A 21,179-nucleotide genomic window follows, 5' to 3' on the forward strand; every position below is an offset into this window, starting at 1 on the left:
TTGCATAAATTAACTTGATTCATGCTGTGTTTTTTATACTGATTGTATCTTTTATTTTGAAGGTATCATGTTTCTTAAGGTGCTGAAGTTGATTTGTGCAGAAGAATATTTTGTTATATGCAGTGTACAAACCCACTCCTGTGATAGCCCAATTGGGCTGCAGTATGTGAAAATAAAAATAAATAAATAAATAAGTGATTAATCAGCTGATAGGGAATGAGCAAAAACAGGGCAACAGCTATATTGTCCTACTTCTGCATGCATTTCCCCAAGGCATTGCACATCACCACCCTTAATTGCTCGACTAATTAAGATTCTTGACACAGCTAGCATACTGTTTCATGAGTCAGTTGAGTGCGAACCTACCTGTTCGTGAATTATTGAAGGTTCACCTAGGCTTATTAGTTTACAAATTAATTTTAATTCGTTTATTTTTGCATTACGAGTACAGTGCGATACCATGCATGTATTTTGTACACTTATGTAGTAAGCAGGTGTGAAACCATGAAATATATTCTTGTAGTGCGCTGAGGTTCTAGGTCCTTTCGGCTCCTCTTACCACCGTTACCACTAGCCGTTACCACCAGTGGTGCGGCCGGTATGTCGATACCGCCGGAGTGCTTTATTGAGCGATATGTGTGAACGTGACACGCGCGGCTTGCCCGTAAATCCGTGCGCGTGCCGCGTCAACAGAAACACGCAGCTTTTCTTTTTCTGGTGAAAATGGGGCACAACATCGAATAAACGAAGCTTTTCACAACACGTTCACAAACGGACAAACACGAAAGAATCACGTCCAATCTGAGTCATCATTAACATGTCTAATTGACCAACGATTTGGTGGCTGTCCATTGTATTTGTTAGGTTGTTAATTATGCTGTTTCTCACTGGTCACCCAAGCGAGACTGTACTAGTAATCATGCAAGCCGTTCGCTTTCTTGCATTTCGTGACTTGCTCGTCCGGCTCCTTTTGCCGACGAGAAGCAGCCTAATACTCGCTCCATCCCCAACAGCAATACTCTACAGAACGAAATATTGTCCCTCTATTTAAACCCCATTCAACCAGGTTCAGTGCTTGCAATATTGAGCCACAACATGTAAGGAATATCGTTTAAAGGCCGCAGGCCGGCTGACAATGGACATAAATCGGAGGGGCCAAAGAAACTAGACTAAACCATTGTTTGCCGTGAGTATTTTCTAAACAGCATGTGCCTTTTATCTTAAATAAATAAATATAAAGAAATCTAGACGGAAATAAATAAATATAAAGAAATCTAGACGGACATATGTTAGAACTTTGTTTCGTTCCGTCCACATTTAAACTCTTCTAGGTGGCGCCACAACAACTCATCGAAATGCACGCGGCGCGAATTCGAATCCACAGCGAGATTTGAGCGCGGGAAGCTGCTGTGTGCCGTTATGCCGGGGTAAGCTAGACAGCTCAAAATTTTCTGTTTGTACTTACGAGGCAGCAGTATTTGACAGAAAATAATAATACTTTGATGCTCTTCTCACGCCTGCAAGCGAGGGCGGCGTGATTAACAACACAGCGTAATGCGCAATGGTGAACGTCAACGAACTCCACCACCAACCTGGGACGAAGCATTTTGGTAAGCTTATATTTTATTTCTTGTTTGCAAAGTTTGTCGTAGGCAAACAATTTTTTTCTTTATTTCTAAAAGGATGGCATTTGACTTCGCTATCGTGAGTCTCACGTCGTGAACAACGGCTTCTGCGATATCCAGAACGTATTGATGTGCTCAGTGCGCATGCATGATGTAAGACGATACTACTGATATGGAATAAGCAGAAATGTGTAACCTCTATATCGTACAGGGGGGGAAAGACGCGAAGATAATATGTCAGTTAAATAAAAACGACACGTCTCGTTTTTACTCGTCCTTTTGTTTTAGTTACTGTATATTTTGTTAATGTATCGTCATATGGTTTACCAGCCATGGCCGGACTTGGTGCTCTCGTTCTCGCGTGCAAATGTCCCGGTTTGCTGAGGGGGCACTGTGAGCAGCGCCAGGCAGGGCGCGATTCCCCCGGTTATTGAGCCCCTGGCCAAAAACTTATTTCTGGTGTAGGAAAAATTTTCACAGCTCTTTACTATACCCACCGTGGTTGCTTTAGTGGCTGTGGTGCTGGGCTGCTAAGCGCGAGGTCGTAAGATCGAATCCCGGCCACGGCGGCCGCATTTTGAGGGGGGCGGAATGCGGAAACACCCGTGCACTTTGATTTAGGTGCACGTTAAAGAACCCGAGGTAGCCAAATTATTTCGGAGTCCCCCCACTATGGCGCGCCTCATAATCAGATTCTAGTTTTGGCAAGCAGAACTTCATGATCTATTTTTTTTTACCTCTGCACTATGTGTTTTGAAATGTTCTCCTTTGTTTAAGCGTGTTGGTACAAGCCTTTACCGTAGTTTTAGCTTTAAGATTTGATCATATTCTCTCGGTGCGTAATGCATTTATATACAACAACCGCGGATAGAAGCTGCGACTGTTTGAGATCGTAGCGCCTTTCCTCTAAGTTGTAGTGATTAGATGTCATTGGAAATGTCTAAGTTTGGGAATGCTTGTTTTCATCCTTCACATTCTAGAATACAAATTTATACTAGGGTAATTAAAACTTGCAAAATGCAGTGTGAAAGTTAATACTAAACTTTATTCATTCAAAGAAAATAAACTATATTTTCAATGTCCCTTTATAATAGCATCATCGTGCACTGTGGACACTGAACCGGTTCGAAGGCACAAACTGACTGAACGGATTCTTGTCTTGCTTTAGCATAACTCAGTTTGAGCATGAAAGAAAATGTACAGGTGACAGGAGGATGAGCGCTAACTTCCAACTGGTTTTATTCCATGACCCTACTGCACATTATATGCGCCACTCATAGCACACATGAGAAAAACAATTGAAACAACAACCTTACAAGAAGCATACGGCTGCAGTTCACTGAAAATGTGCCAACCAACTTAGAAAGTAAAGTTCCTTGTCGGATAAAGATAGGAGGGTGTACTCACGCACATCCTAACGTATTTGGCAATGGCATTAGCCTCAATAATCTCGCGCATCAGTTGAGTGCGGCTGCATCCTATGATGACACATTCTTTAGAAAAACTAGTTTGCATCCACAAGTCTTGCAATGCATGGCAAGGGACCTACTTCGTTAACTTTTACGAAGGTTGTAACTATGCTTGCCCAAGCAATCATTGCTACCCCATCCCGTCTGTCTAATGTAGATGCCTTGCACGACACGGGAAACTTGTGTACCACAACTCAAGTGCAATCAACATGCCCGTCCATGTCTTTTTTTCAACCAGCGTGTCAAAACTTGTGTAAAATACTGGCAAACATTTAATGACCAGTACGTCACTTCACATTTATTCTGCGATACTCTGCTATCTCAACTGCAGGTTGCCAAGAATTAAAAATTACCAGAGGGCTCTACTCGAATGGTGTTCACTGTACCTTGATGAGTGTTGTTCATGGCAGCCACTGCAAATATTTCTCATTCATTGTGCACGAACATGTTACATTAGCTGAATTTTTAAATTTACCTAATCGATGAGAAGCGAAAAAGTTTTGTATGATGGTTATAAATGCCCCGTAACAGCATTTAAAACAGCCTAGGATTTGTGAAAACTTTCTTTAATGAGAAAAAGCCCGTGAAATGACTAAAAGGTGAAAATAAACCGTCCTGACCATGCCAGCGCTTCAGCGCACCAAATATTGCATCAATCTTTACACAAACTTTGCCAAATAGGGGCACTGGGAATGAGCAGCTGCAGTTTTTTCTCGACATGTCAGCAGTTTTTGGCGTGCAAGTACAGTCCCTACCCAACGCGAAGTAGCGCGATCTTGGTAACCGTTCACTTTGCGAACCTTTACAAGACTGTGCCCCAGGTTTGCACATTCGTAATATATGCAGTACGCTGATGACAATGTTTCCATCTGAGACCGCTTATATTACTGATGCGGGGCGCATTGTCACGTGAATTTTTAAAGAAAAATTTGCATGTTTTGTATTTTTTTTGTCGGAAAAAAAAAAGACCACACATGACCTAGGTCATTGTAACACTGTTATCGGTCATTTCTCGGGGTATTCCACAACCTTTGCATTGACACTGTGTTGGATAAGTAAGGAAATAAACATTCATTACAATTACATATTAACTGCTTGTTTACAATGAAAAAAAAAAAAGCTTCAGTAGCACTAACGTAAGCCTATCAAAATAGAGTGGGCGATGTTCACGGAAAGCACTCATTTATTTTTTTCTTGGCCACAGTTAGTTGTCACATCCAGTATGTAATTTAATGGTGGATTCCGAGAAACCTGTACAGGTTTCCTTCGTAGCTTCATGCTAAAGTAGGGTGCGTGAAAATTTTTCCTGTCATGAATTTTACTTGCCTTGCAGGCTTCCGCAGAACTGATCTGCCATAACCAAATAGTGCTCTGTAAAGTAAACTAAGGGGCACCTTTTCTTCATATGCCTGTATTTCACTCACTGACCTTTACCAAGCTACTCATGTAAACATGTATTTACTGCTCCAAAACGGGCTATTCATGCTCCAGTGTGTCAAATTTGCTGCTCTCAGAGCTGCTCCAAAACTTCTTTGACTGCTTCCATCCCTGTATGAGTGGCCCATATAATGTTTAACGAAATTATGACTGGCATCCCAGAAACTTCAACATGTTAGCATCCGTCTGCCAAAGTGCCTGCATCTCAACATTTTGGTTAGAACTGATCACTTTATTTGCTGCAGGACTGAAGCTGCCTTGATATCTACAATACATTGGATACTACGTGCAGAATAATGAATGGCTACCTGAACGCTGCTTGAAGCGGCAAGCTCTACAGCATCACTTATGCTCCTTTCCATGGGTTGGCAAGAGGAACCGTGGCACGCAGCTCTAAGGCACCTGTGCTCTTCACTACCTTCGCAGGAGATGCATTGGTATGCTGTACATATATTTGACTGTGTGTTCCAGCTGCATCTCTTGCACTGTCATTTGATGTGCAGGCAGAGGAATTGCCTATTGGGCGCACGTGTTGGTTAAAGATACAAAAAGGAAGTTGGTTCTTTGAACACTGATGACCCTGTCCTCCACTTATTTCTTTTCATTTTCTTGTTACCTTATTTTTGCTGGTGATATAAAGGTCGCAGGCAATTAAACCAAGAAAAGCATTGGTGTAATTAGCTGTGGTTTAAATTGAAATGTAGAATATATTGAAAAAAAGTAATGAAAGCAGACGGAAAGACCTTGTCTCTGGTGGTGACTGAACCCAGAACCTTTGCAGTACACACGCGATGTGCTGCCAATTGTGCTAACTTGGGTATTTATGTGTGGTATACGTGGCCCTGGGAGTGTTAGCCAGCGCCATTTAGAGCCGTGGTGGGCAGATGTGGAACATCCTTTTTTGCATGATAGTGTCGTGTAACACCTGAACTGAAGCGAGCAGGCATGTGGCTAATAAACCCATGCATGCTACCTTAAGGCATCAAGGCTATGAGGTTTCAGACCCTCGCAAGAATGAATGAGAAGGAAAACGGGTTTCATTTTTTTAATCATGACCATATAAAGCCAGCAGGCTTTTCTTTGATAAAGGTGATTATTCTGCCATTTCACAGGAATTATTTGCTCATTTGTCTGTTTTTGATTATCTTTGTGAGAATTCTGATGTTGTACAAATGTAGTCTCTTTTTAAAACAAAATTTACAGAACTGACGGAAAAGTATATAACGAGTGTCCATTCAGTTGGGCTGAAAAACTAAGAAACCATGGGTGAAGCCTAGTATTCTGAGGTTAATAAGGAAAAGAAGAGTATATAACGCATTCAAAAGAACCCAAAGCAGTTATCAGTTTAAGAAGCAGGTCGAAGTAATTCATGAATATAAAACTAAAGTTCACATTGGAAAGGGTCAGTATTCAATCGACTTAATGATAATATGAAAACAAATCCAAAGCTTTTTTGGAAATACGTAAAAGAATGCGGATCTGACTCAACGGGAGTAAATGAACTTGTTCACCATAATAAGGTCCTATCCGATGATACAGCTAAGGCAGCTTGCTATAATGATTTTTTCATTCTGCATTGCTTGCCCAAAAGAACCTTTGGAAAATTTCATGTGAGAGCTGAGCCATTAATGAAACCTGTCGAATTCAGTGTTGGTGGTATCGAATCATTGTTACAAAGTATAGATGAAACTAATTCCCCTGGCCCAGACGGTATTTCTCCCCGCATATTGAAGTGCTGTGCCTGGCCAATCGCATCCTACCTCTACCTAATCTACACTAAATCTCTTTCTACTGGAGTGCTGCCGGATGATTGGAAAATGGCACATGTAGTTACGGTTCATAAGGGTGGTCCAAAAAATATGTAAACAATTATAGGCCTATCTCTTTAACATCCATTTCCTGTAAAATATTAGAGCATATTTTATACAAAGAAATAATGAAACATTTATTACAACATAGATTATTAATTGATAATCAACATGGTTTTCGCAAGGGACTGTCCTGTACAATACAGCTAATTGAATTCTATCATGACTCAGTGGCTCAGGTGGATGAGAACGGGCAAACAGATTGTGTCGTCTTAGATTTTCGAAAGGCGATTGACATGGTTTGTCACTCATTGCTCCTTCAAAAACTTAATGAGGCAAATGTTAAGAAGTGTGTAGCTGGATTGCCAATTACTTGTCGCAGCATCGGCAATGCGTAATACTAAACGGTGCTACTTCTCCTTGGGTCGAGGTCACATCAGGAGTTCCTCAAGGGTCTTTTTTAGGGCCGCTATTGTTCTTGGTTTATATTAACGATATTCCTGCCAGGATATCTTCGCGTTTACGCTTGTTTGCCGATGACTGCGTAGTGTATAGGAAAATAGAAAAATGAACAGGACTCCATTGATATGCAGGTTGATCTTACTAGCATTGTCTCGTGGTGTCTGAGAAGTGGAAAATCCAACTAAATACAAAAAAAATGAGTGCATCTGTTTTTCACGAAAAAAAAGAAAATTATATAAACGCGTTAGTTTTTGAACACTGATATTATTGACCAGCAATATATGTATAAATATTTGGGTGTGATCTTTTCAAGTGATTGTTCTTGGAATGCACATGTGAGTAATGTAGTTGCAAATGCTGCTAGAGCGCTAAATTTTATTCAGCGAAATTTGAAATCTTTATTTTTTGCCCTAAAGAATACTGCTTATATTTCATTTGTCCGATCTTGGAGTATGCGTGTGGTGTTTGGGACCCTCGTCAGAAAACCTTGATCGACCAAATCAAGAGAATACAAAAAAGAGCGGGAAAGTTCGTTTATGGGCGATACAAGCGAGAGGAGAGCTGCACTGCAATGAAAAGTGAGCTCGGATGGGAAGCGCTCTCGTCTTGCCGATGAAAACTGTGACTAAAATTGCTATTTAGCATATATAATAACAAAACCTGAATTAATAGACACTTATTTTAAACCACTGCACCATGTATCTAAAGAACAGATCATGACTTTAAAATTCGAGAGTACCGAACTAGAACGAACCTTTATGCTATCATTTTTTGCCCAAACTGCAACAGAGTGGAATCGATTATCTTGTGACCAGGTGTGCTGTGCGAATGAAGATGTTTTTTTCGAAGTTGTAACCACCCTGCTTGCACGCCCCCGGGCAATGTGGGGTATCTCTGAATAAAGAATAAAGGCACTGAAGCCAAGAAAAGCATAGGGGTAACTAGCTGTGGTTGAAACTGAAATGTTGAATTGGCTCTGCAGCCATCTATCAAATTTCACCGCAATGCATTATCGTAACTCAATGGGCAGCACGTTTAAAAATTATAATTCAAAAGACTGCCGGAATTTCAACAAATGATCAGTTAGCAAGAATGAGAGTGCACGCCTTTCTAATATTCTGCGTATTTATGGCTCTTATTCATAACTTTTCTGCTGTGTTATATCAGTGTTTTAATTCGGACCGAAACTGTGCTATAATGTAGCAAAGAGGTTACGGTCTAGTGGCATAAATGTGCATGTTAATGAGAGGGCAAATTGTCTTGACATTGTTAACTGAGAGTTGTTTAAACTTGAGCAGCCTTCCGAAGTATACTTCTTTTGAAGTTGCTGCTCATTGAGTTACACTGGTACACTGTGTCGTTTGAGCTACTGCAACGAGATGGCGCTTCGTACGCGGTCATGTAAGATGCAGAACAATTCCTCGGGGAGAGTGGACCAGACCGTGTAAGCCGAGCCGGCATGTAGCCGTACGTGTTTTGCATATGCAACCTAGTAAACAGTCCCCAGTTAACACCTATGTTTTGTTAATCATGTATGCTCGTCATCCGGCCACGACATGGAGGCAGCGGTGGGATACTCGACAACGCTGTGAGAAATGCACCACGCAAGTAACGCAGTGCGGTGAATACGAAACTTTGCTACCCATGGCTTCGCCTACAGTTTCCACCAGCCCAGCACGCAGCTCCGCTCAACTCGTTTGTCGTCAAACTGCCGGAAAAACTTGATTTTTGGCGACCCGAGGAGTGGAAACAGTGGTTCACGAGATGGGAGTGCTATAGAGCCATCACCAGACTAAAGAAGCAATACAACGAGACGCAGGTGAACACGCTCATTTATGCCATGGGTCGTGAAGCCGAAGACGTCCTAGCCTTGTTCAGGCTCTGTTATGCTGAGAAACTCGACTACAACACAGTAATGCAAGTGTTCATAAAAAATTTCCTGCCACGGATGAACGTGTTATACGAGTGTGCAAAGTTCAACAGCCGGAAGCAAGACGCGCACGAAACAGCCGATATGTTCATCACTGAAGTCTTCAGACTAGCTGAAGCCTCTGAGTACAGTGCCCTGAAAGAGGAACTGATCTGTGATAGACTCGTGGTCGGTCCCACAGACACGCAGGTAAGTGAGTAGCTGCAACTTAACGCCGAGCTTACTCTGGAAGCCGCTGTCAATGCTGATCACAACATGGTGACAAACAGCAGCAAAAGGACCTACGGCCACAGCTACAGTAACTTGAAGCTGTCAACACCATGTGCAGCTTCTCAAAGAGCAAAGGAAAGTCAAATAATTATCAAAAAAAAACAGCGTGACCACACTGCACAGACATGCAAGTGGTATGGTTCAACAGAACACCTATGGTTAACCATCACACACTATGTGCCCAGTGAACGGCAAAACATGCAGTGCCTGCAGTAAAAAGGAACACTGCTGCCGTATGCTTTTCTGCTTGCAAAAAGCAGAACAAAAAGCACATACCAAGCTGTTTTGGAAGAGGTTTACTTGGACCAACAGGATCCAACTGACCAACAGGATCCTGGGCCATGGAAAATCAATGTGATGGTCAATGACTTGCCAATGCAGTTCAAGGTAGACACTGGTGCAAATGTAACTGCCATGCCAACAAGTCTCTGCGACGAACAAGTCATGGGCAACCTGAAGCAAGCAAATGAACAGCTGCTCGCACCCGGCAGGACCAAAATAGCAACGGTTAGACTCTTCACTGTGACCCTGTGCTGAAATGGCTGGTTGTGTCAAGAAGAACTTTATGTAATAGACTAGCTGCATGACGCACTTTTTGACCTCCCACAATCAAGTCCTTCAATGTCCTCCAAGTCTCCTAGAAGTAGCAGAGTCAGCAGGCAAGGTCAGTGACTCAGCCAACATTTTATGCCGCTACCTCTACCTGGCTACAGACCTGGGCCTTCTCAAGACCGCTTACAAAATATCGCTACTCCTTGATGCCAAGCAGTGTGCTATTATGTACTCGAGGCGAGTACCTCTGCCCGTGTTGCCGAGTGTCCAATGTGAGTTGGAGAGAATGGAGAGCCTGGGTGTCATCATAAAGGTCGAAGAGACCACAGAGTGGCGTGCACCTATGGTAGTTGCGAAAAATAAAGGAGGCGAGCTGCAAATCTGCAGTGACTTTGGAAGGTTGAAATAGAACATTCTGTGTGAATGAGTCTTAGTGCCCACCAGAGCTGCCTGGTTTAGCAAACTTGATCCAAGGGCCGGTTATTGGTTACTGGTTACCTCTGTCCTAGAGGTACACTTTCCTGATGCCAATTGGCCATTTAAGTTCCTCCGATTGCCCTTCGGAATTTCCACAGCAACTGAATATTTCTACAGGGAAATGCTAAGACCGCTAGAAGGCCTGGATGGCCAAGCATGTCTGCAAGACTACATAATAGTGTTTGGCCGCATGAAGGCAGAACATGATGCATGACTGCACAAAGTACTTCAGCACCTGCAAGAAGCTGGCATCACCCTAAACGCAGGAGAGTGTGTACTACACCAGCAGTAAAAAAAATCAGGCCCCTTCGTTAACCCCCTTGTTCATTACATAATGAGGGTCTCGAATCTGGCAACATTGGTGCCTTCAGGTAGCATGTGTGGGTTTATTGACCAGTTGCCTTCACCCAAAAAGATCACATACTCTTGATGCCTGCGGCAGAAAGAATGCTCTACATCCCCCGCCAAGGTTTGTGAGTGGTGGCACTGGCTAACAATCCCAGGCTTAGTTCTAGTAGTAACATAAACACCCCAGAAAATGGATGGGAAGATGGTGCCATGGTAGCTCAATCGGTAGAGCATCACACGCGTAATATCAAGATGTGGAATCGTTCCCGAATTGCAGGAAGTTGTTTCTTCATCCACTTTCAATTCCATTAATTTATAATTTCTTTATTTGAATTAGTAAGTACAATTTCCCCTGTGTTGTCCTTGGTATCTTTGTTTGTTGGCGTCTTATGATATGATTAATAAAAATCGGGCCCCTCGGTTAACCTGCTTTCTTCTCGTTCATTACATAACAAGGGTCTCGAATCCGGCAACATTGATACCTTCAGTTGGCATGTGGGGCTTTACTGACCAGTTGCCTTCACCAAAAAAGATCACGTACTTGTGACGCCTGCAGCAGAAAGGATGTTCCACATCCATCGCATGTGTGCCATGTTTTCTAAGAAAGCAGGAACTATTCATATAATCTCTCTGGAAGTTCATAAAAGAGGGGGAGGGAGGAAAGCTTGCAAAGAAGGGAGCAGGGTCAAACAAATTGAGGTGTAGCAATCTGTGTAAACCAAAAGCAAAAAACATTCATACACATACTTGTGAGAAATAGAAAAAAATAAGAAAATGAATAATTACACAGTCACTCCCACTCTATGATATTAGAAGAACTTATGATATCAGTTGTGCATTCGTGTTTCTACTCCTCCCAAGAATATATTTTACGTTAAGGATGACAAGTGCATGTGTTACAATGCTCACCTACATTGGTCTTCCTTTGTTTTTATATTCTGCAAATATTCTCTTGCCCTTTCATCAGTGCAGCGTCCAATTAGGCTTGTGTAGAGCTTACCAGAAATAAGAGGTTATTTGTTAAACCATTCAAGTGGCACAATTCATGAACGGTGTTGCATGCCTTTTGTTAAAAGCAGCTGTATTTTTACACTCAAGCATGGGAATAAAGCTTAGATGGCTTCTTCGGAACCAGCGGCACAAATGGGCCCCACATTTGTCATCAAACTTCTTCAGTCAGTGCAACTGCTGTGCTCATGAGGCAGTGCCTCTGGCTGCTTCAAACTGCGCGCTTTTGTCTTTTGCTGCTTTCAACTCCTGAAGTTTTCGCAGTAGGGATTCTGAGATTCCGATGATGAGAGTGAGGGGGGCCAGCTGCTATGAACCTGCCAACCTGAGCACAAAAGCTATTGCGCATTGTGTGAATACACATTTTTAGAGCCTATTCAAGGCCCATTGGGGCAATAGTGGGTTTAACATGGGTGTAGGTTGGTTCATGCAGTAGCTAACCATTCTTTGCTCTTTGTTGGTAACTTTGGGAAACATGCTTTAGGGGGACCATCAAATGTTTACCTAAGATATGCAGCGCATTGTCAATGGGTTAATGAAGTTGAGTCTGACGAAGTCTTGTCCGGTTAGGAAGAGTTAAGGGAAAAAACAGAACTGACACTGACCAAGGTGAAAAATTATTTAAAAACACGTGGGAGCCTTGCTAACAATGCTTTCGCCATGCGTGTCTCAGGTGTAAAGGTTAGTCCTTTTCCATGCCCGTTAAAAAGATTTCAAATGTAATCTGCTGTATTCTCATGTGTCACATTAGAGTTAGGTTGTAAAAGAATTAAGATATTGATGTATCAAAAACACTTAGAACCATGGCCTTGTCAAATATGTAGTGATGTAATGTCACAAAGCACAGGAGCATTGTGATCATCACATCTCAATACCCCTACAGCAGAAGCTTGAATTCCAAATGCAATGAAATTTCACTTTGGCTAACTTGGTAATAAATGAGTAGTAAATACTACTGTAGTGATCTTGGTAAAGCTGCGGTGCTGGTAACTGTCTAATTTTTTTTTTGTATTCTTTTAATAGTGTATTAGCAGATGACGCATGAACCTGGTGGTTAGTGGCTATGACGAGAGTCCACATGACCTCCAGGTTTTTTATCACACTGCAGGCAGCTGCAGGTGGTCCCTTATCTCGTAGGCCGCACTAAGGAGCCCTGCAATCTGAGTCATGCCTCACTGCCAGTTACTGGTAATTATAGCATTCATTTCAGTCTCGCTATCAAGAATGCTAGAAGGCTGTTTTGTATTTACACTGGCTGAATCATTTTTTTACGCAGCCTTAACTTTTGTTGTAGTTGGGCTTTAAGGGCTGCAAAACAGCAAAAGCCAGCAGTGCACACACTTAGAAGCAGCTGAAGCAGCTGGAAGTACTGCCTCATGAGCACCAAGCGACGCACTCACTGCAGAAGGTTGCTGACAAGCATGGGCTCCGAGTTGGGCTGTTTGATGTTGCGCTGCCAAGCCTGAGAGTGGATGATCAAATTGTAGGTGTGGCAGTTGCATTTTGATAGGTGTTAAATGCATGTGTGCTGTGCATTGTATGCACAGTAGAGTAACTAAGGCAGTCAAAATTAATCCAGATTCCCTCGTACTTCATGCCTCATAATCATATTGTGGTTTTGGCACATAAAACTACAGAATTTGGTTCAATTTATTAGTTGGTGCTCTTTGATTTTCCAGTTCTCTAATTTTCTTGCTTAGAAAAGCTCTGGTTCTTGCTACAAATGATGAATTTGCTATTAAGAAAGGCCAACCTTCAATCTAACTTAACTCATTATTTTCCTTTAGTGTCCCTTTACCATGCATTAAAAGCATGGAACACTAATACTTTTGTATTAATTTTTATTTGACTTGTGCTCAACAGCTAGATGGCATAGAAGCTGAACTACTACTGTGGGCTTCAAGCTGATAGGTTGCCGTATAAAAGCTTGTCTTTTCTTTTAGAGATAAAAACACCTGAGCCTAGTTTTCTGTCTTTAGATAGACTACTGAGAAAGGCAAACATCGCTTGCATGATAGATAAGTGATTAGTTAATTGTGCTCAGTTTTTGCCCCCGCCCCAAAAAAGGAAAGTGAACATAATTGTATATTTTAGTTGCAGAACTTGAAACTAGGAACCGAAATGCACTTAACCATTTCCCTACTGAGGATGAGCAAGGCTTGTCATTGAAATTTGTGCCTGTACAACTGAGGTACCCAGGCTTCTGATGGACCCAGGCTGCGCTGGGTCCATCAGAAGTAAAACCACAAAGTTCTGCTTCGCCGTCCATAGGTTCGGCTCCACTACACACTTCTTTTTAATGCATGATAGATGATACCACAGGGCAGTATGTTTCTGTACTGGCAGCCAACTTTTCAAAATGATGTCATCATCTTGCAGAAGCTTTTGACCATCTGGGGTTCCTTAACATGTACCCAATGCATGGTACACAGGTATTTTTGCATTTCACCCCCATTAAAATGTAGCGGCGCTGTGGCTGGGATTCAAGCCCTTGGGCTTAGTAGCGCCGCACCATAGCCACTATGCCCCCACAGCGGGTATGTTATGGCTGGTCACTTGCCAGTTCTCCATGTGCATTCTGCTAACTGCTAAAAGTCAAGAGCCAACAAGGATACACTTCGTGTGCTAAAAACATCCCTCAGGGGATCGAAAGAGATGCACTTGAAGGGAAATCAAGACATGGTGTAAATGCTGCTGCTGGCACTGTGAAATATTCATTGCTTTGGTCTTCAGAACAGTCAAAGCCAAGTTACACGGGCATTCATCAGTTATAGTATTGCTGTTTTGGAGCAAAGAACGCATCTTTTCAGCTAAGCTATTTCCTTCGCTTCTAGTAACCCACCTGAACCAGTAGAAGTGTGCTATATGTGACAAAGATAAAATATATAAAAGATACAACAAACTTTTATGTCCCTGTTATGTAGCTCACATTGTATTACCAACATAGTTTAGGTTAATAAAATTACAGTGGACAACATATATTATAGCAGAGCTTCTGCTTAAGCTACTAAGTCAGACATACTAGTAGACATATAGCACGAAGAAATGGGCACAAAGAAACACGTCGAAAGTGCTCGCACCAAGTACCGCCCGATTTTATTCTTGGAGGGAGTGCAATCATAACCACATTCACTCTTTTTGGGATAGTGATGAGTCTGACTGGTCCAGTGATTTCATTTTACCTACTCATTGCCATGTACAAGCGGCAATGTTTTCATCAGTTTGGTGTGAGTGATGTCAGTTTCTGAGCAAAATGATATCTGAGGGTGCAGAGAGCAGAAATTGTGCAGAAGTTGGTTTCCCTGGGTTTTACAAATGACCGTGCAAAGTTAGGTGGCTGCAGTGACAAAGGTTGCCTGTCCAGTGCAAGAATTTATATCATGTCAAAATATGTCATGTATTTGTTCATCTGAAGTAAAGAATTGAAGCTGGAAAGCTAACAACTCATGTTTGGAGCTTCAACTTAATACTAATGATAGGGAGGAATATGTGGGCCCCTAGCGACCTGTTTAGAAAAAAACGCCTTTTTTGCTTACTACTCTGCGGTTTACTTATCATGCCGCACCTGCAATAACATATAAGAAGCCAACAAACACTTGCACCAAGAACAACATAGGGGAACTTACTTCAGGTTAAATGAAATAACGAAACAATAAATTAATAGAAATGAAAGTGGATGAAAAGAGCAACTTGCCGCAGGTGGGGAACGATCCCACAACCCTCGCATTTCGCGTGCGATTCTCTACCAATAGAGCTACCGTGGCACCGTTTCCCATCCACTTCCTTGGGTATTTATGTTTCCTTGTAGAACCCTGGGAGTGTTATCCAGCGCCACCACTCAGACCTTGGCGGTGGACGTGAAACACCCTTTCTGCCGCAAGTGTTACGAGAACGTGATCTTTTTTGGGTGAAGGCAATCGGTCAAAACCCACACATGCTACCTGATGGCATCAATGTTGCCGGATTTGAGACCCTCGTTACGTAATAAATGAGGAGAAAGGGGGTTAACTGTGGGGCTGTTATTAGTCATATCATAAGAAGCCAACAAACACTGACACCAAGGACAACATAGGGGAAATTACTTGAGCTTAATGAATGAAACAACGAAAGGATAAATTAATGGAAATGAAAGTGGATCAAAAAACAACTTGCCGCAACTTATGGGATCGTTCCCCACCTGCGGCAAGTTGTTTTTTCATCCACTTTCATTTCGATTGATTTATCGCTTCGTTATTTCATTTATTAAGCTCAAGTAATTTCCCCTATGTTGTCCTTGGTGTCAGTGTTTGTTGGCTTATCAGCTTGTAGTTGGTGCTGGTCCGGTTGATAGGTCTTTCTCCTTGTTTTTTCATGCTATCATACTTCTAAGTATAAATAATCTTGCATACTAATGCTGAAAGCTGAGAGAGTCGGTTATTGGCATTAGGAAACAGTTACTATACTATTAGATGAAGCACATGAAATGCACAGGATGAGCACTGTACATGAACTTGTTTTAGTACATGAGTGCAATTATATGCATGCATGAAAGGCTCACATTTTCAGCAAAATTTGACGATACGTAACATATAAGATACATCACTCATTCTATTTTGCATGTACCATGCATCTTTTTCAAGTAATCAATTTTTCTATTCGAGATTTCAATAGAAGGTGTGCTATTGTATTTATCGGTTTGTCTGGGAAGGCCCTTATATATCAGTGTGCACTTTTAGCCTTACATATTCTGAGTATTTTGTGCTGTTGTATTTTGCCATGCATTGGCATCTTTTACAATGCCCTGCAAGTTTTTCAGACCTTGCTAACCTGCACAGAATGCTCAGCCTGTCTTTGGGGCACCTTTGAGTGCCTTTAATGCCTTCAGCAGCAAGTGTTACGTAGGATAGACCAGGATTTGTGGTAATGGCAGGCTGCAGGAGCATTGTGCACAGATGTAGGTGGTAACAGCATGTGGATATCTCGCAAAACATTGCAAAAGATGCCAAACTGTGCCAAAATTTGACTGTACAGATGCGCTTTGCAAATATAAGGCAGGGAAGTGCAGATTTGCATACTAGGCCTTTTCCATCCAAGAAACCAATAACTGCATTAACAAACCTTCTACAGGGGTCTTGAATAAAGAAGTAGGTTACTTGAACAATATGATGTATGACATGGGTGCATCATGAATCACATAGTTTATATGTCGTGTATTGTGAAATTTCCTGTGAATGTGTCGTTTTATATATGTAGTCATTGTTTAGTGAGGTCATTTCATTTCCAGCACCCATTCTCTGCATATCATGTTGGTATTTTGTTTTGTCTTAGAACCGTAATTATGTTTCATAAAACCTTACATTGCTAAAATTTGACTTTGGGGCAGTTTGGTCTTTTCATCCACGTTCTTGTTTTTGTCATTTCCCTTACCATGTAAGCATTTTTCTGGAGCACTTGCAGTATTTCGTCATGCTCTTGCGTTTACAAGCCAGATGTCTGTCTCTGAGCAGCCCAAACCACTTGAAGCATGCAAATCTGATGCATCCTCAATAGAACTCCATAGTGAACGTATTGCTAAAACTATTTTTAGGGGATGAAGCACTTCTGTAACTGCCGAGTTTTGCAGCAATAAAGAAGCAGAATGCTTGCATCTCTGTAATCCATATTTAACTTTGTATCATCTTTTATCTGACTGTCTGTCAGCATGGTAACATTGCATATTGTCTTCTTTATTAACATTCATAGGTTCCAAATTGCTCCTATAATGTTTTTGTCCTCACATTTTCTGCAATATCCTTCACCAGAAGGACAACTAGCAGTTCACTTGATTTACCACTTTTACAGGCAACAAATTAACCATAATAGTAGTGTCATGCCCATTGCTTAAAAGCTCCTAAACAATTCTGCACATCTGAAAGTTCCTTGAATTCATGCAAGCAGGTGCTGTTTATAATATGGCTGAATGCTCATGTGATTGGTTTTTTAGGCCATTGTGAAAGAAAAACCCCAGTACCTGTGTTGCTTTATGATGTTGACCTGTATTTATTATTACATTGGTGAACTGTGTGTGCACTCTGAAGATATGCGCATTACTGCTGGTGTTTTGTATAATCTGTGTATAATAAAACAACGCATTATATTATCAAGAACACATTCATTTTATTAGTTTTTTAATATGTTGTCATGATTTCCTTTCATTGTCAGTGCTGCTAGGCATCCTAATACCTAATTAAAGAGCTTCTGCAGATATAGAGTCGATTCAAAATTTCATAAACTTTTAATCATGCAGCTATAGTTTCTTTTTAATGATACGCTCTTTCTTCATTACAAAATAGAGGTTCCTAAATTGGTTATTCGTACCTATAAACCACTCTAGCTGGATGAAAATACTTTTCAGAAACTGCTCGAAGGTCTATAATCAAGTCGGCATAAGAAGATACTCTTTGCAGATACAAAACATTAATGGTCTATCGCAATTAATGAAACATTCTGGAAAGCCTTGTGGTCATTCATAGAAACACTTGTTTGTAGCTTTCTCAGTGCCGTGATGTTTCAGCCTTAGTCTACAAGATAACGATGCTCACACGATGTGAAATTTTCACGAGGTATTCTGTGTGTGCGTTCTGCAACTTAAAAGGAAGAGGTCCGAACATTGGCCAAAATGGTTTAAAATAATTATTTGCATTTTGGCTTCCCTTGGGGGTCTTGTTCACAAGGCTCCCGTGGGGGAGCCAAAAGGTAAATAACTATTTTAAGCCATTTTGATCGGTGTCTGGACCTCTTCCTTTTAGTATGCATAATCCCGACCAGACGGGCTTTTGTCATACTCTCGACTTCATCCAGTCTGCAACTGTACAATGCGTTCGTGTTGTCCACTTCTCTACTCTTGTGCCTGTCTGCGCAACTCACCTTTTTTGCATATGAATCCTTAGCAACTAGCTCGGCTTTCTGTCCTAATGTACAATGGGCTGTAATTTTTCCTAAAATCTGAGGTGGCCAAGATACACTTGGCGTGGTAGCATTGACTGGCACAGCACTGTTGAATAATTCGTAGTGCTATGTTTAGATACTCATGTGGTGTCAGTTTGCAATACAATAGTACATAATCTATTTACGTTTGGTTTTTCAGGATGCTCCCTATCATGCACTGCCATCTCAACAGTACCATGGCTTTTTGTGTGGATTCCTTCCATTTTGAAGGCCACCACTGCTTGCACAGCATCACAGCCTGCCTGCCTTGATCTTGCGGAAGAAAATACAAAATGCCTATTTTTTGAAATGCGTGCATGGCTCCACGCAAGACACCACCTGCCGTCGGGGTGTTAGGGCTTTTTGCAGAGAAAATGTTTGTAATGATGCCTTGTGTGTGCCCTGGTGGCTAAATGTTGGCCTCTTTGCCTGTGTAAAAATTTCACACTTATGAATACTGTTAAGGGTTCCTGTATTATTGTTATTACTTACAGGTTCCTGTTAAGGATTCCTGTATTATAAATTTTTGTTTCATTATAAAACTAAATATTATAGTTGAATTGCTGCTTTGTGTGATATGCAATATTCAGCTGAAGGTGATCAGCAGAGATCGAACAAGTGTTATATCAGGTGGAGAAATTTTTTTGAGAAGCGGACTTCTTCGTTAGGGTAACAACTGTTTTCCTTGGCAGTATTTACATAGTTCACTTTTCTCCACTTCATGGATATCCAGTAAAATGACTGAGTGCATAGGGAGGGTGAGGCAAGTTTAAATGCTCAACATGGGGATTTAGTTGGGATAGCAAGGTGTGTAGAAGGAGAGTTTGGCAGGTTGCTGACACCGATTTCTATGAGTAATCTTGTTGATTGTGTCAATGTCGGTTATTTAATGCGAGGCATCTTCTAAGGCAAGAAATTTTGAAAAAGCTCCTTATAGTTGTGGAAATTCAGTATGTGCCCCCTGGGGCTACCATGTGTATGTGTCACTGTGGCCATTGGTTATAAGCACTTGAGGCCACTGGGTAGATGCAGCTCTTAATGAAGTTTTTTGAAACAAACTTGTGTATGTACACTGGGTGTGTGCCACTGCATATGTGCCACTCTTTAATGAACCTCTTTGATGCTGACTTAGGTCATGGGGCATCACAACAAGAACCTACGTAGTGACATCTGTGTATGCATGTAAGTGTGAGCTGAAATTGTCTGCTTGGATTTTCTTTCCCTGACGACGACTAGTCTCCTTGTTGAATTTACTTCAGCCTGAGATATCACCTGTTTGACTACTGTTATCACATTATGCCCATTTTGCTGTGAACTTGTCATGTTCTCTAGCTGGCAAGCTTGAATTTCAGGTACTGCACAGTGCTAGGAAATTAATTCAGAGTGGGTGGTACCACCTCTGCTTCTTTTTCTTTACAGCTGCATGTTACATGAGAGAATAAGTTGTACGTAGATGTCTATTAGAAATAGCATAGGTATTCAAAGGTACTTTCATTATGTTCTAGGTCATAGGTGCTGTCTGGCCTCCTTTGCTTCATTTTTTGTAGCATGCTCGTTTACATGCAAAAACAAATGTGGCCTGTTCTAATACATGCAAGGACTGCCCAATAGCTCATGATGTTTTGAGCCACTCAATTTCAGTCTTGGCTTCACTTGTGGGTTTTGAACTGTACTGAAGCTTGCAATATGCTTGAGTTTCCTGTCAAACTGGTTTGCTTGTTTGTATCCAATTTATTGAATTATTTCACTTTCATTATGCTAATAGTCATTGATTGTACTATCATGTTGGCACATTTGATTCTAGAACTGTAATAAATTTCCAGACATTTTATTGCTTTGTCATAATTTCTGCACCTCGTTAGACACAATCTACTAAACACACACAAAAAAACTCCCTTCAACCTCGTAAAACTACCAAAAGGCGCATAATAAACTCCCAGACCTACCTGTAAAAGCTATAATAAAGTGCTAAAATGCACTCCCAAAACATCTGTTTAAAACTCCCTTAAAACAGCTCCCTAAAGCTGTAAAAATTAACTCCCAAACATTCTCTTATATATTCCCATAAAAAGCAAAAATTAAACTCTCAAAATTAACCATAATTGCTCCCTTAAGCAAAGCTCCCAAAATATGGGAACAGTTGCTCCCTTGTTTACACCTAAGCACACCTACAAGGAGGCAAAATAATTTCCCAAAGGTCTCCTTCAACACTCCCTTAAGAAGCCAAACGTTTCCGAAAATATACGTAAGGACTCCCATCGCTTCTCCTATAAATTCCCATAAGCAGCAAAATAAAATACCCATGTCAACTTGTAAAAGCTCCCAAAGCTCCTCATAAAAACTTCCATAGTGCTGGTGTTCAAAAGAGGAATAAAAAACTCCCAACGTTCCCTATAAAGACTCCTGCAACCGCTCAGGGGTCGGTGTTCAAAGGAGAATTAAAAAACTCCCATAATTCCCCATAAAACCACCAAACACAAGGGTGTGAAAAAAAACTCCGTTCGAATGGAGGATATTGTCCTCCCTTAAGGGCTTGAGTTATGCAACGAGGCCAAAACTCCCTAAAAGGGTCAAACCTGTTTACAGTGTATGAGTTTAAAAAAAAAGAATATGTTTTTTTGACTTACAGATTGCACCGTATGTGTCAGCCTCACCTTCTCGGCTTCTAATCAGCTGTAGTGCATAAGCAACGAAAGACCGAAATCTTTGTTTCTCCTGTGGGAACATCAGGGATGTGGTCCATTGCCTGTGCTGTTATTTTTCCGCTTGTACGTGCGCATGTATTCACCTTGATCGTACGATTAGGTCCTGGAAGATCATTTAGTACAAATATATATATATATATATA

At 41.3% G+C, this 21,179-nt stretch overlaps 1 long non-coding RNA gene across 1 annotated transcript; it reads left to right on the plus strand.

Moving 5' to 3' along the window:
• Positions 1-1,361: 1,361 nt before the first annotated feature.
• LOC142584194 (uncharacterized) lies at positions 1,362-20,162 on the plus strand. The gene is made up of 3 exons (XR_012828723.1): positions 1,362-1,610; positions 4,777-4,968; positions 18,492-20,162. It is a non-coding gene; the product is annotated as an uncharacterized LOC142584194 (long non-coding RNA).
• The last annotated feature ends 1,017 nt before the right edge of the window (positions 20,163-21,179 follow it).

This window comes from Dermacentor variabilis, chromosome 6 (assembly GCF_050947875.1).
Source record: "Dermacentor variabilis isolate Ectoservices chromosome 6, ASM5094787v1, whole genome shotgun sequence".
Taxonomy (NCBI): Eukaryota; Metazoa; Arthropoda; class Arachnida; order Ixodida; family Ixodidae; genus Dermacentor; species Dermacentor variabilis.